We start from the raw sequence: 15,675 nt of genomic DNA on the forward strand, positions 1-15,675 counted from the left end.
CAGCTCGTTCCTCAGGTCCCCGCGCTCTGCGCCACCCAGTCTCGAGCCCTGGGGACGGCGGGACCCTCCTTGGCTGACACAGCAGCTCAGGGTCTCCTCCACGCACCCACCCCACAGCACGGCACCAGCTCCCCAGGCCCCGAGCCACCGATGCAGCCTCTGGTCCTGTCACTCGCCTTGGCCCCAGCATGAACCCATTCCCAGCGCCACCAGAGACACAGCCAGGGAAAAGATACGCCTCCTGCTCCACTGGCTGAACCAGGGTGGAACATCGACTCGGGCTCAAGTCCTTCCCCACGAGCCGGCCTCGCAGCTTCAAACTGGGCAGAGCCAAGCGCTGTAGCCCAGGGGGAGGGTTTCTGGATGTGCCAGCTGCCTCTTGAGAACGTCACTACTTGATGCTATCTGCTCTCTGCCTTCCCTGCCTGCATATCTCTACAAGCTCCTGCTGGTGTCTACAAGCTCCTGCTGGTGCCTTGGAGAAATGAAGGGCCACACTGAGCAGTCTCATCCCGCTGCCGAGTGATCCAAGCGGGCTGCGGGCAGCATGTTGGCATATGGGGGCTCCAAGATCAGATCCACGAACAATAATCAGTGGTCCTTCCTCCACAGCATCAGAGAGAAACACAAGCGTGACAATGAACATCCTAGGGACTCGGTGGCACAACACAGGCTGAGTACACCATTATGGAGGGCAGAACCCAGGAGAAGGGAACAGTGCGGCATTACTGTACATCAGAGGTGTACGTATAAAGATGAATGTAGAGGAAAACACAAACACAGAGAGATTAAATCAAGCGGACTACGGCAGAAAACGCGTTCGGGCTAGATGTGTAAGCCTAGAAAAAAATATCCGTGTGTCCAGGAAAGACTAGATTAACTAATCGGGACAGATAAGCGTATATCAGATTATATGTGAGATGGCTAAACTGTTCTATATCTTTTATGCTTTAAATATTTACAGAAGAGTTGACTGTGACCAGATTACTATTAGCAACAAGAGGCTAGGAACAAGAACAGAATAACAATGTTGAAGAAGATAGCATGAGAATATTCAAATTGTCAAGGCCTGATAAAATTTTCCCTGGAGCACATAAGGAACTGGCCACTGTAATTTCTTACCCATTAGCAATTATCTCAGAAAACATATGGAGCCTGGGTGAGGTGCTTATGGACTGGAGCAGGACAAAACATAGCACGTGGCATTAAAAATGGAGAAAGGAAAATACACTAGTCAGCCTGACTTTGAAGCCTTGAAAAGATACAGAACGGAATTATTACACAATCCCATGTCGAGCATCTCGATGATAACTTGTGGTAAGGAGCAGAGGCTGATACACGGTAACGTGCGACAAGGAGCAACAAGGATTCGCCAAGAATACAACATGTTGAACCGATCTAATTTCCATCAATGACGCAGTAGCCTGGCTGATAACGGGAGGCGGTAGACTCGGTTTGTCTTGACTTACATGGGGTTTTTGATGCTGTCCCATGGGACAGGCTCTTCAGGAAACCCGGGCGATGGAGCGCAATTGAAACGTCGTTGAAATGGGTGCCCAACTGGTTGGAAAACACCGAGAGTGGGGGCTGCTTCGCCGGTGTCAAACTCCTGTGGGGTCTGTCCTGGGTCAGGGCCTGGTCAATATTTTCGCTAGCCGCCAGGCTGATGATTATGCTTATAAAATGCTGAAATAATAACAGAGAGCAAAGGGCTGCAACTGTTTTGAAGGAGATGATCAGAATTTAAGATAAAACCCGGTCACATCGAGATTGCTTGGAATTGATAAAACGCAGTTCCGTGAAGGCAAAAACAAAGCGGGCAAGCTGCAATGCACAAACACCACGCGGAAGCTGCGGCTGGAGAGCCGTACTGCTGGTGGGGAGATGTGGTGGGTGACTGCTTGCTTCGGTGGGAGCCTTCTGCTGCTGTGGGCCAGGCGAGGTGGCCCTCGTAAGGCAGGGACAGCCACACCGTCGCTCTGCTCGGCCTGGGGAGCAGGGGGGGAATGGATTTCAGTCAGAGATTTTGGCTGGTTATCAAAAGGAGGAGGTATCAGACAGGAGAAAGTCCAAAGGATATGCCTACAAGTTTGGCCAGAGGTTTGAAAAACATGAGCTGCAAGGCGAGGAAGAGCAAACCCAATCTGTCTAGGTCTGGCAGGGAGAAGCCTGAGCAGGGATGCGAGAACAGCCTTCTAAAATGCTAAAAATCACTAGAAAGAGATTAGTGATCATTTATTCTCAGGTCTACCAAGGGTATTTGGTGCAGTAATTGGCTTAATTTGCATCTAGAGAGATTTAGGGTAGGTATTAGGATTGCAAGGGGATTTTCTTTGGGCCATATCACGACGTATCAAAGGCTGGCTGGGATGTAGCTGCTCCAAAACAGCGTGCAGAGGAGCAGCTCCCTGCAGTCCCACTTGCCCTTCAGGGCTGCAAGGCATCCTGGACGGACCACGCTGGGGAGCCTTCCCCGGTAAATCAGGGCCGGGCAGGGAATGGCTGGGCAGAGCCATCTCCCAGCACCCAGCACTGGGGGCTGAGGGAGCAGGGCAGCGGAGAGGCAGCAGGGGGTCTTGCCTGCCCCCTTGCCATGGGAGAAGGAGGTCTTTGCCCAGTGGCAGGGGGTGGAAACCGTTTTGGTGAGCGGCGCCGCTGAACAGGAAAACCAGTTCCATAACCGTGCCTCCAGTTCTCCCCTTTTTGAAACACCATCCTTTCCTCTCCTGTCCCTCTGTGCCTCTGTTCTGCACTTCCTCCACCATCTTTCTTCTCCTGTACCCCTCCTGCTCTCCATCTTCCCCATCCCTCCAGCTGCACTCCTCCTCCTTTCCACTCTCTCCCTCTTTATTCGCATTCCTTCTCGCACCAGCTTTTTAATTCGTCAGCAAGACATTTCCATTTGAATCGCTTTCCTGACTCCATCCAGGAGAGGAGCGCAGCCAGGGTGCTGCATCCTGTCCTAGCCCCACAGGCATTAGCGTCACGTGGAGGGGGCTGGCTGTCACCAGCAGGCCCACTCTGCGTTGGTGGCAGCCGGCTCCCGCACCCTCCTCTCTGCTGGTGAGCTGAGCTCACGCTCATGCCAACCGCGCTGGGTCACCGTGCGGGCACTGCTCCCCTCCGTGTGCGGAGAGGCAGCGGCCGTGAGTCTCGCCTGGAGACAACCTGAGCGCTCCCCATTGGCATCCCCCGAGGAGGAAAAGGGGACTCTGCAGCCACCCATTTGCCGGGGATCTGCTGGGTCTGCAGGCTGCTGTTCTGAGGGTACGAGGCACACACGTCTGCGCCATCTCTAGGGGCAGGGGAGGTCCATGGCGAGGGCGGTGATGGGCTGCAGCGATGTGCTCCTGTGAACCAGAGGTGTCTCTGGCCCTCAACGGGGCTGCTCCTTTTTATGAGCTTCAGTGGTGCTACAAGAAGCGCTGTCTTTGTCCCCCTGTACGCAGCACTGGTGAGGCCCCTCACTACAGGAAAGACATCGAGGTGCTGGAGCATGTCCAGAGAAGGGCAACGGAGCTGGTGAGGGGTCTGGAGCGCAAATCTCATGAGGAGCAGCTGAGGGAGCTGGGGGTGTTCAGCCTGGAGAAGAGGAGGCTGAGGGGAGACCTTCTCGCTCCCCACAACTCCCTGAAAAGAGGGTGTAAAGACGTGGGGTCAGCCTCTTGTCCCAGGTAACAGGCGATAGGACAAGAGGAAATGGCCTCAAGTTGCGCCAGGGGAGGTTTAGATTGGATATTAGGAAAAATTTTTACACTGAAAGGTTTCTCAAGCATTGGAACAGGCTGCCCAGGGAAGTGGTTGAGTCGCCATCCCTGGAAGTATTTAAAAGATGGGTAGACATAGTGCTGCGGGACATGGTTTAGTGGTGGTTTTTGTCAGAGTTGGGTTGATGGTTGGACTCGATGATCTGAAAGGTCCCTTCCAACCTAAGCAATTCTGTGATTCTATGATGTCTGCCCATCAGTCCTTGTGGCCAGCCTGGGAATCCGCCTGCTAATCAGGCACCTCAATGGCAAAGGCAAGAGCTGAGTGTGGTGAGAAGGGTCATCTGGAGGAGGGTGGATGTCTGTAAGATCTGCTGGCTGGGCAGAGCCATCAGACGGCCTTTCTAGCAGGCAGCAGGTTTGCTAGGAGCGAAGGTTGGGGTGGGGGCACATGGCTGCCCACCCTCCACACCTCCTCCTCTCTTCTTTTGAGGGTCATTTGGGTGCTCAACCTTGCAGAGCTTTACCTCTCTCCCTCGTAATCTTGCAGTCCACCCAGGCTAAATAAAATTTATTATCTCCACGGTACCAGGTGGACACACAGGCAAATAGCTTCTAGCCTCACAGGGTGTTTCTTTCCTTCTCTACCAGCTGCTGGTTAATGGTTAACTTTCAGGAGTTCTCCTCCTGGCAAACAGGGAGCCCTTCAACATTTTCTTTAACCTCTTGGTTAAAGAAAAACCAAGAGCTGGTTGGAATCTGGTGAACTTCTCTCCATGCCAGGTGGAACCGGTGCCCACCTTGCAGATGCCTCCGTGCGGGTGCAATGGCAGAAGGACAGGACAACACTTCCAGGCCAGTGCAGGCTGGGGCGGCCGGCCACAGCCGCTAGTGGCGTGAAGCAGGGGAACATCCAGGGAGGGTTCACTTTCACCTGGAGGGTGTAGAAGCTCGGGCTGATGGAGTGCTGCAGATGCAGCTGAGGGTGTGGGGGGCCTGCAGTGACTGGTGGTTTGCCATCGGGAAAAGGGCTACAGTCCCCATTGGGCTGTAAATCAAAATTCCGCCCATCTCCTTCTCCAGGGGAAGTGGGCGGGAAGGGGGATGTACGCAGGGGAGCCTCAAGCCCTTTACCAGTAAGCGCACAAGACACCCTCTGGGTGCAGGCGGTTGGTGCCAAGGCATCAGGTGCTGGCAGCTCCCTGAGAGCAGTGGCCCTCGGCTCCCTCATCATGGCATTAGAACGGGTGCACGGGTTTCTGCTCACTGTCTCTAAAAGCAGAGCTGCGTCGTGGTTTTGGCCAAATTGGCCAACTGCCGGCGACAGATGCTCCCCCCCAGCCTCTCGTACATGGAGGGGAGGAGGAGAGATAAAGGGATTTTTACGAGTTTAGAAGAAACTAAACTACTTTAATGAAATATTAATAATAAAATAAAAAGGAAAATAATGAAATAGATACAGTATATACAAAACCATATTAAGCTCCCGGGATGATGTCACCAGCAGGCACTGGGGAAGTCCCAGGCTGGACTGAGCGACGGGTGGGAACTGGGTTCCAGGGCTGGAGTCAGGAACACACGGATGGGGATCAAAGGCAGATGAACAGGCAGGGTCCTCCTTGGACGCCGGCCATGAAGGAAGAGGGCTGAGCCTTTGATCCCTCAGCTTTTGTACTGAGCACGGGGCAGACGGGATGGAATACCCTGTTGGTCAGGTTTGGGTCACCTGTCCTGTCTGCCCCTCCCTGCAGCTGGGACCCCTCTACACCTTTCCGCTTCCAACCCTCCAATGGGGCAAATAACAAAATTAGCTGACCGTGGTTGTTATAGCAATAAGTATAAGCAAGAGCCTCTCCACATACCATTCCTTGGCATGAATTATAAACATCGGGTCTCATCACTCTGAGAACGAACCGTTTTCGACACCACATGCTGTTAATTTCAGAGAGTTAGAAGAGGCCTAGCAAAGAAGTAAAATTACTGAACAGAAAGTTGGTTCTGTTTTGTCTCAAACCAGGACAAGCTGTCACCCCAGAACTTCATATGTTTGAAAGAGGGTCAGATTCTGCCGGTAACAGTGCAGAGGGGCAGAATATTTTGCAGTCTTGTTTGCGCTCCGCTGATGGCCGTTCACAAACCGTCACCACGCGGTGACCCTCGGACCGTACGAGCAGAGCGACCGGGGCTGCCCTTGGGTGGCAGCAGCGTGGCATGGTGCCGCGTCCCTTCGGTCTTGACTGGCACGTTAAAATATCACTTGATTTCCATTCTCTCTGCCGCAGTGGAAAAAACAAACAGGCAAAGAGGCTTTGCGCTTGGGTTGTTAAATTCTCATGGCAATTTAGCAAGGCTGGTTGAGAGCCATTTTCCAGCTAATTTCAGTTCCTTCGCGCCGCTCCTGGGCTGCAGGGCCTGGGCTGCAAATGTGACAGCGGGGAGCTGCTCGTTTGCTGCTCAGAGCCTTGTCACGGAATAAAGCTGACCCGGGAAATGTTGTTATCAGCATTTGATAAGAGATGATAATGCTAGTTTTTGCTCCTAAAATCTTTTCCTTAATAGAAATGAGCAGCTCATATTTATGCCAGCAATTACAGCTGCAAAGAGCTCACACAGTTAGAGAATATCCACCTTCTGCAGCTGAGAGAGAGGAGAGGTTTACATGGATCACGAGGACTAATGCTAACATGGCTTTTTGAAGGAAATTCTCCATTTGGAGGATAAATCGGCACCTGGCTGTTAGAAATCGGGCCCCGTTCTCCCATGGGACGTGCTGTCCCACAGCTGCGTGAGGGACGGGCGTCTGCCAGTCCCTTGGATGCCTCTGGCTTTGGTCCTTTGCAGGATGCAGGAGGCAGGACCCGGCTCAGCTCCAGCGCCCAGCGTGGGCTTGGGCTCAAGGTCTGGCATTGGGAGTGCTATTTTTGAGGACGCCTGCAAGGGCCTTTTGCCAGAAAATGTCCCTTCCAGGGCATCGGGTCTAGGTGGGCAAATGCACCCCAGCCTCCGCTTGACCCCTGAATCCTGCTGAAGTGCGGAACTGCGTGACCTGCTGAGGCGCCACCGCGCGTGTCCCAGGGTGCCATCAGTGCTTGCAGATATCAGCCCACATTTCTCATCGAGCACGTGTGGCCTGGAGGCTCAGCGGGACCCAAGGCAGAGCACGTATGGCTCCACAGTGGGGATGCTGGGGCTGCTGCCAGGGAGCTTGTGTTCCAGGGGCACGGGCAGACCTGCAGAGCTTTTGCAGGGCATATTCTTATTTTCGCAGCAATGAGGAAAGAGTTTTCCAGCCTGCTCCGGCCCTTGCAGCACTGCAAAGCGCAGTCCTTGACTGCACGCAGCTCGCTGACTGCTTTCCGTAGCGCCAGCCATTAACCTTTCTCCTCTGCCCAAACAAATTGATGTGTCCGCAGGGCCTTTGGAGCTGGCGAGCGATGCCAGCCAGCGCCGGCGGGGGGATGGGGGAAGCGAGGAGCCAGGTGATGCTGGGGAAGACCGTGCCAGCCTGGTTTGTCTGGGTCCCATCTGGCCGCCGGGTGACCTGTCAGCCAGGAGGATCGGTGCCCGCCATGGTGGTGCCCCGACAGCCGGCCCCATGGTGCACCGGCAGCGCCAGCACTGGTGCTTCTGCCAAAGGGCAAGGGCTGAAAAATACGTCTTATGTTCAAAGCACCGATGCCGAGGACAGAGGTGAATCCCCCAGTGCTCCCACAAGCCAGCCCAACTGGTTTATGCAAAGGGGAAATCACTGGCATTTCTGCGTCGGTGCTTACGTCTGGTCCAGGTCTCATGTAGAACAGCCTCAATTTTAGCATGCCAGGACTTTCAGAAATTAGATTCTCTGACTGACTCCAGTGATTGGGCTTGTCCACGTGAGCACCTTCAGGGCAAAGCCTGCCAGTGCTGCCCGCTCTCCATGGCCGTTGACCATCATCTTCCTGTGCCCAGTCCTGAAGGGAGGAATCTGGCACCCTCCCTGGTCCCCTCCAGGACAGGGAAAGTGCAGCACACGTGTCGAGGATCACAAGGAGATATGCAAGGGGTGGAGTAGGTCCTCCTGGACCCAGATGACCATTGACCCAGCCCTTCTTGTTGTGAAAGACAAGAGTGTGTCCCCAAAAGCACCCAGCTGTCAGCGTCGGCTGGTGGCCCCTGTGCCACCCAGTTGCAGCAGGAGCTCTGCCACCCGTCTGGTCTCCTCCCCAGGCTCCAGCATCTCACAACAGCGATCAGCGAGGGCCAACTACCCACATCTGTCCCTCAAACTGGCTAACTGGAGCGTGTCACTGAGCCCAGGGCCTCTGTAGCCACCACCAGAACTGGGGTCCCCAGCCCCTCACCCAGGGCATTTCAGGCAGGACCAGGGATCAGGAGAGGTTCCTCCTGCACCTTCTCACCCTGACCAGCGTACCTGCCACCACGGCCACGTGGACTCTGCTCCTGCCAGCAGTGAGCTTTGGAGGGGGACCAGCCAGCGGTGTAGACCCTCCATGGCTGCGGTCCCTCCTCTGCACCCCCCTGCTTTCCTCCCTGAGCCCATGCTCAGCCCCCAGCCCATGGAGCCGGAGCTGGGGGAGCCTCGGGCAAGCCCTGCACTGTCTGCGAGGGGTTGAGCAAGACCACGGCAATCACGAGAGCCCTGGCCAGGCAGCAGAGCTGGCCGCTGGGCAAGCTGGCCCCACAGGCCCCTTCCATTCTTCTCGCTGATGGTCCCATTAAGCAGCATCAGCTGAACACGGCAGAGTGCTGGAAGCCTCGGCAATGCAAATAAATACCCTAAAACGAGGACCACACCTTCAAGCCTGATCCTGCGCTGCTGGAAGAGGCTCCAGCCGGGTGCTGGACACCCCTGGCAGGGACTGCCTGTGCGCGGATCTTTATTTTCCAAATATTATGCGTGACCCTGAATGTGATGAGGAATAATAAGGCTGGGATCTCAGTGTGTGCTGCTGCCAGGGTGCCTGGGCCAGGGAAATTGGCCGTGGAGGCGTTTGAAGTGCTTTCGCAGCAGGTGTCGGAGGGAGGGGGCTGAGCCCTGGCAGCCCCGCGGCTGCTCGCTGCTCTCCGTGCCCTCAGCCATGGGGTCGGGGGCAGCTCGTGCCAGAAGCTGCGGTGGAAGTTGCTCGGAGTCCAGGGAGGCAGGAATCTGGGACAAAACAGGGTTTGTTTCCCCAGCCGTGACTTCTCTCATCAGCTCAGCTGCGGGCTTGTGTTCCCACATCTCAGTGGGGCGGCATCCCCCAGGAGGATGCTCCTCTCATCCCGTGGCATTTCTGGGGTGGAGGCCAAAGCTCCTGTGTCCTCGCTGGAGCCTCGCTGGGGACATGACGACCCCCTTCTCGTGCAGCTTGTGGGACTGGGTCCTGCGGGGAGGGCTACCGCTGGCCAGGGCTGCAGAGGAGGAGAGCTCAGCGAGACCCTGGGGCACTGGTCGCGTCCTGCAAGGGGCTGGGGTGGACGGACGTGGGGAGAGGGTGAGCCAGTGCCTTTCTGCTGAGGGGCCACCCCCAGGCCAGGCTCGGGGACGCCCAGGGGAGGTACAACAGTGGGGAGGCGATGGCGTGGGGTCTGGGTCCCCCCCAGGGAGTGCACAGCTCCCCGCATCATCCTGCCCACGCACCATTCCCAGGAGTTCTGATGTTCCCAGCTTGGGGGCTTGTTGGTCTGAGGCTGTGGGGAGGGAGCGAGGCACGGCCAGTCTCCCTTGTGGCACGGGAAGGAGAGGAGAGCTGGTCCCCGGGGTTTGGCAGCCGTTTGGCCCCAGCTGGGGCTGGGCTCTTCTCCGGTCCCTGCGCTGCCCTCCCAGCCATGGGCACGGCCAGCGCTGGGGGTACAGCCACAAGCCTATCACTGGGGATTTGGCCGCTAATCCGCTCTGGAAGAGATGGCTGTAATCTAGCAATATTGGCTCAGGCTTTTCTTATTAACTTCTCCCAGGCTGCCAGATGCTTCTGGCCAGTACATCCAGTGGCGAGGGACTGCCTTCTCTCCGCACCTTCCCGGGCGTTTGGAGTGAAGAAATGGGGTGAACTGCGCAGCACCGTGTAGGTGTCAGGTTAGTGGGGTGATGCTGGGGCTCGGTTCACAGGACACCCCCCCGCCGCCATCAGGGGCATTAAACCATTTGGGAGCAAGCCCTGCGCTCCAGGCCAAGTATGAGACAGAGCCACGTGGAGAGGGCAGCGGGGAGGCAGGTCCGTCCCCAGTTTGGGAGGCTGGAGAGGGCCACGATGGCGTCTGACCCTGCGTCACCACCTAAAACAGCGACGCTGGCCCAGCTTTCGCCCTGGATCTCCATGGAAATTTGCCGGCTGGCTAGGGGGGCCTGACCAGGGGCAGGACACTCGCCACGCTGCAACGGGCCAGGGCTGTCAGGCAGGCAGGACAGCGGGCATGGGGCCCCCCCTCGCCTTTGGGGCAGCCGCCCGTGTGGGTCCAGCAGCCATCAACGGCCGCCCTGCCGTGGCTGGCGTGTGGACGGAGGGAACAGGCAAAGCTCCTGCTTCCAGCACCAGCAGTGCCAGTCAAACCTGTGATCCAACCAGGCTTGGATCCGGCTGCTCGCGGGCTCCCTGGTGTCCCTGACTCTCTCTCCCGCTGGCCTGGGAGAGGCTCTCCTGTCCCAGGAGCTGCAGAGCTCCAGTTTCCGTCAGAGATGGACCAAAGGCTGATATTCCTGAGGGATGGGACAAAGCTGTAGGAACTCAGAATCTTGGAGACCGCCTGGGATGCAGTGGGGGGTGAGTTAGGTGCCTGCCAAGGGGAGAGCCTGCCCTGCCTGCCTGCTACCGACCCCCTGCCCTGACAAGACCTGGGTCACATACGCCACCTGGGCAAAGCCTGGCTCCATCCAAACTCTTGCTTGCGGAGCAAACTAAACCCTTTTCGTGCTCTGACAGATCCCCTGTCAGAACGGTAAACAGCAGAGGCTGGGCACTAACAAGAAAAGGATGCTCCAGCTGCAGCAGCCACGCCTCCATCACAGGTGGGAGAGCAGGCTCTGGTCTGGGCAGGACCACCTCTCCTGCCTGGTGGAAACTTCTCCAAGCACTCATTTTGCAATTGGTGCTGCCTAGGGCTAGGCAATCGAGTCCATCCTAGTTGCTCCCTGCCTGCAAGACGTGCTGTGGACTAGTGGCCCTGCTCTCCTAGAGGTGGTCCCCAGGGGTGGTCACGCAGGGTCTCTCCTCACCAAGCCCCGGAGACGCTGGTTCTTCCCCATTCCCCAAGCACGTCTGCTCTTGCCCAGCTTCCCACTGGCCATGCCAGGACCCGGCAGTGTCCATCCTGCCCACTCTGTGCTCCAGGTTCAGGACAAGGAAGTTTGCAAGATACCGCTGGAGCAGTCAGGACAGGGGTAGATCAATTGGAAATAAATCCCCTCCTTACCAAAAGAAACTTGGGCTGTAGCTGATCCAATCCCACCTAAGTTATCTCGCCATGCTTTGCCAGCCTCTGCAGCAGGGAGGCTGTAAGCAGTTTCGTGCCTCTCCTGGAAAAGAAGATGAGTCTCAGGGCTTCTCCATAGGGTCAAAGTAAGTCGAAAGGCCAAGAGCCCCAGTAGAGTGCGTGCTGGTGAGGAGTCTCCTACTCCAACAGGCTGCCAATGCCAACCACATCACTGTTCTGCCCAGAGAACTCCTCCCAGGTGCCCTGCAGGGGCTTCCCCGGTGCCTGCTGCCCCGCTGATGACTACCAGCATGATTGCGGCTGTTGGGAAAATGTGGGGGACCGGTCTCTTTTTATTCAGGGAAGGTTGGAGCACCCTCCAGCGCTGGGATCTGCTTCTGATCAGTGCAATGTCTCCAAGTAAACTTCTGGCACGTACTCTGGGATCTTTGGCGGGAGATGGGAACCATGTGTATCCTGCATCCAAACCCATGAGCACCTTGCCAACATCCAGACCTCAGTCTGGCCAACATCCAGACCTCAGTACAGAGTGCTTAGGACCAAACGTGGCTTTAGCAGAGGTTTTGCAAGCTGTTCAGCCCTCCCTACATGCTGATCCCAGGACTAGAGTCCTTTTTCATTGTCCCTGGCAAGTCCGTGCAGCACAGCCCTCACAATAACGTCCCTCAGCCCAGGTGGTTTCGTGTCATTGTATCCAGGGGAAAGGTTTTCATGGATTCCCTCCATTCAGAGACATCCCAGGAAGACGCTGACAGTAGCCATGGGGTGCACTAATTGCTTTGAAGATACTGGAGGGAAGCCTCTGCTCCTTGTCACCCACGTCCCTACAACAACTTCTTCGCCTGTCTTCATCGGCAGGGAAGGGGGTTGTGCCCACCTCTTCCTTAGCTTCAGCCCAGGTACGGAGCACAGTCTCCTGGGGACCCTTGGCAGACAAAGTGTTGTTCTTCCTACACCCGTCCCAAATCCTTCCTGTACGAAACTGAGTCTCAAATGTGTCTTAAACCCACAGACATTCACTGGCATCCCGTATGAAGCCGAAAGAGATCCAAAGAGGGTTGCAAGCCCAGCTAGGGTCAGAAGAACCTGCGTGGCAGCAGCAGACCGAAGAACTTCAGCTTGTTGGGTTTTCTCCAGGAGAATGCCCAGAGGTGCACGTGGGAGCCGCAGGCACCAGCGTGGGGACAGGCTTGTGCGTGACAGAGCACTCTGTAACCAACGCTACATGCAGCAAGACCTAGTGGCTGGGAACCGGAGATCCTTAAATTGTGGCTGAGATGCTGCTCATGCAGCAGAGGTCATGAACTTCCTTAGGACAGTGGTCAGTTCACCATCACTCTTCAGCTGGTTGTCCTTCCCACGGACACGTGCCTGCCCAGCCACCAGTCCTGGACCTCCAGTCCATGGCTTGGTGCCTTTTCCACCTAAAAAGATCTTTAGATCGTTCTTGACCCTCTCTGGATTTGTTTTCTGCCATCCCAGCCTTTAGGTTTCACATTTATTATAATTCACTGTAATTAATGTTGCACCCTCCACTGGGGCTCCCCGAAGCAGAGCGATTTAGGACAGTCAGTGTTAAGGAGCATCCTTCTGACAAGGGATGAGGGATACAGGAGCCACGTGAGAGGACGAGACACTTCATTGCGGGGTTGGGGGGGGGCTGCAACATCAACCTCATCTTTCCCGCCTCGGAGCAGCGACGTGAGCAGAGGGGTTAGCAGAACGCTCCCCGCTTTGCACCTTGTTCTTCGTCTTTCCCCCTTTTCTCTCTCTTTGGTGCCACGAGTTTCCGCTGGGGGTCTCAGCTGTTCTCCGTGGGGCAGGCGGGGGTCAGACTCACCTTTGTTCAATCCCTGCCGTCATCAAACTGGTGGTTGATTGAGCTGTCAGAGCCTTCCCTTTAATCAGAGCACGTCAGACCTGTGCCAGGGGCTCCCCTCAGGAGAACCGCACTTCCCTGGCAGTGCCGGGATGGAAAGGCACGGGATATCCCATTGCTCTGCCTGTCGCGCAGAGCCTCAGCCTCTCTACGTTCCTAAACAGGATGGGACCGATGCTCTCCAGGGACCCGCAGCCCAGGATTGCGTCCAGCCGGTCCGTGCAGAAAGCCCAGCTGAGGAAGGAGAGGCTCCCATGGGGCTCTCTCCTGTGTGGGGCAGGACGTGCCCTTCCTCCTTCCCCTGGCCGCTCACGGGACAGGAGTCACCTGTGGACAGTATCATCGCTCTCTTTGCTGGTGGCTCCTCACCCCACTTGCGGACTCGCTGGGGACCCCATCTGCCCCCCAGGCCTGCTGAGGTGGCCGTAGCACAAGTGCTTTCTGTGGTTACTGTGCTCCTTGTCACAGCTCTGTTGGGTGGCATCAGGCAACCCACATCCCGCCCCAGGTCTCAGGCTCCCTGCCTGTAAATTGGGCAAAAAAAATCCTTCCTCCCCGTCTCCCAGGGCTACTGCAATTCTGTCCCCCGCAATCCTCCTACCCCTGCAAGGTGTCAAGGTGGGAGGTGTCATAACTGTTACTGGGGTCATTAATCTCTTTGAGTTAAATTAAAAAAAAACAAAACAAAACGCATTTCCTGCCTCTTTTGTTCCTAGTTCTCCATCACATGCAAAACTATCCAAAGTCATGCCCGACTGTCTGAAGGCCCGTGGGCATTGACAGTCTTTGAGCGCTAGGTCCTGCTCCTTGGGAAGCAGAGGATGAAGGCAGTGGGAAGCCCGCTCGTCCCCCACGACTTCAGTCCTCCAGACACCCAGGGATAGTAAGGGCTTGATGTGACGTCTCTGATGACATCTCAGTCCCAGGGACTTCTTTGAGCTTTGGATCCCACTCAAACAGCCTGGAGGAAGATGGCACCAAGAGCTGGAAATGTTTTCTTTGGATGGAAACCTTTACCTGGAGATGCTGGAGGGGAAGCAGCCTGAGCTCACCATTGTGTTCCCATCATCCAAAACGCGTGAAGGGCAGAAGGTGCCCAGGAGCTCTGCGCCAGCAGCTGTGGTCCCTCTCCTGGGGGGTGGCCATTTCCATGAGCCCTCCTCAGCCCGCGGGCACCCCCAGGCCTCCTTGCGGGCACAACTTTGCCGAGGGGGATGGAGCCGAGGAGCACACAGGGAGCGTCTCACTAATCCCAGCTGGCAGCCAGCTCCCCGAGCTGCACAAAGGGCCTTTTCATGCCCTGCATAAACAAGCGAGAGGCATGAAAGGTTGTTATCGCAGAGCATCAGCACTAGCAGTAGCTCAGGCGGGGATTCCCAAAATAGCCTCCTCCCAAAAGCGCATAGACATGTACACCCCTTTTTCCCTGCTGCTGGGCTTTATGGAATAAAGGTTTCGGGTGCACCCAGCTCCTGGGCTGAACGCTGTAGCCCGAGGGCTGGCTCAGCCCTGGGCCACCAGTGCCTCCTGCCAGGGAAGGCAGAGCTGGCGGGGCACCAGCACACACGTGTGTCTGCGTGTGCCCGCGCACACGTGCACGGCCGTGAGCGTTGGAACTGAGGAAGAACACTTCAACCACGCTTCAGCTTCTGCTGGGTCCTTGCGCTTTTAAGTCTGATGAAGAATACTCTGCGAGGATTACTGATAACTGGCGGTGTCCTTCCCTAACACTGGTATTGCGAGGGCTAATTGCCAGTTTGCTCCGTGCTCGGAAGGTGGAGCTCCAAGGTGTTCTTTCTTGGAGGAGGTTTCATCTTCATAGCTGCACCTGTGAAGCCGGATCCCTAGCTGCACCCCTATCTCACCTGTCTTCTCCAAAGAAGAGCAGGTTTCCATGTAGAAATACACCCAAGGGTCACTAGTGGAGGATGTGCTGATCCTCTTTGCTTTCTGTCCCGTAAAGCCAGGCCAGAGACGCTACAGGGTTAAATTGTAAGGGGAAAACTCGCTGGAATAAAAGAGCTTGGACGCTCTCAAGGAGATCATAGAATCTACAGAGTGGCTGGAGTTGGAAGGGACCTTAAAGACCATCTCATTCCACCCCCCTGCCCTGGGCAGGGACACCTCCCACCAGCCCAGGTTGCTCCAAGCCCCGTTCAACCTGGCCTTGAACCCCTCCAGGGATGGGGCAGCCACAGCTTCTCTGGGCAACCTGGGCCAGGGGCTCACCACCCTCACAGCAAAGAGTTTCTTCCTGATATCTCGTCTAAATCTCCCCTTTTTCAGTTTAAAACCGTTCCCCCTTGTCCTATCCCTCCACTCCCTCATAAAGAGTCCCCTGGTAGAGATATGACAAGACCCCGGTGACCGAACCCGTCCTAACATTGAACCATGAAACACCTGCAATGCCTTGCAATTTATGCCAGTATTTATTTGTGTGGCATTTGTCTCCCCTGAGGTCGTTGTTTCAAGTAGATTCTGCCGGACAACAGGAATCTCGCCAGGAGATCCTCACTTGAGTCTCAAGAACGACCCGACTCCCGAGAGAGTGATTCCATGGAGCTGCTGCCCGTCAGCGAAGAGGGCTCGCAGGCTCCTCCAGCCACGTTGCCGTTGTGGGAGGCTCAAAGGTTTCCCTCGTGCGCCGCTGGGCAGCAAAGGTCTCCAGGGTCCAAGGGG

This window comes from Rissa tridactyla, chromosome 12, assembly GCF_028500815.1.
Source record: "Rissa tridactyla isolate bRisTri1 chromosome 12, bRisTri1.patW.cur.20221130, whole genome shotgun sequence".
Taxonomy (NCBI): domain Eukaryota; kingdom Metazoa; phylum Chordata; class Aves; order Charadriiformes; family Laridae; genus Rissa; species Rissa tridactyla.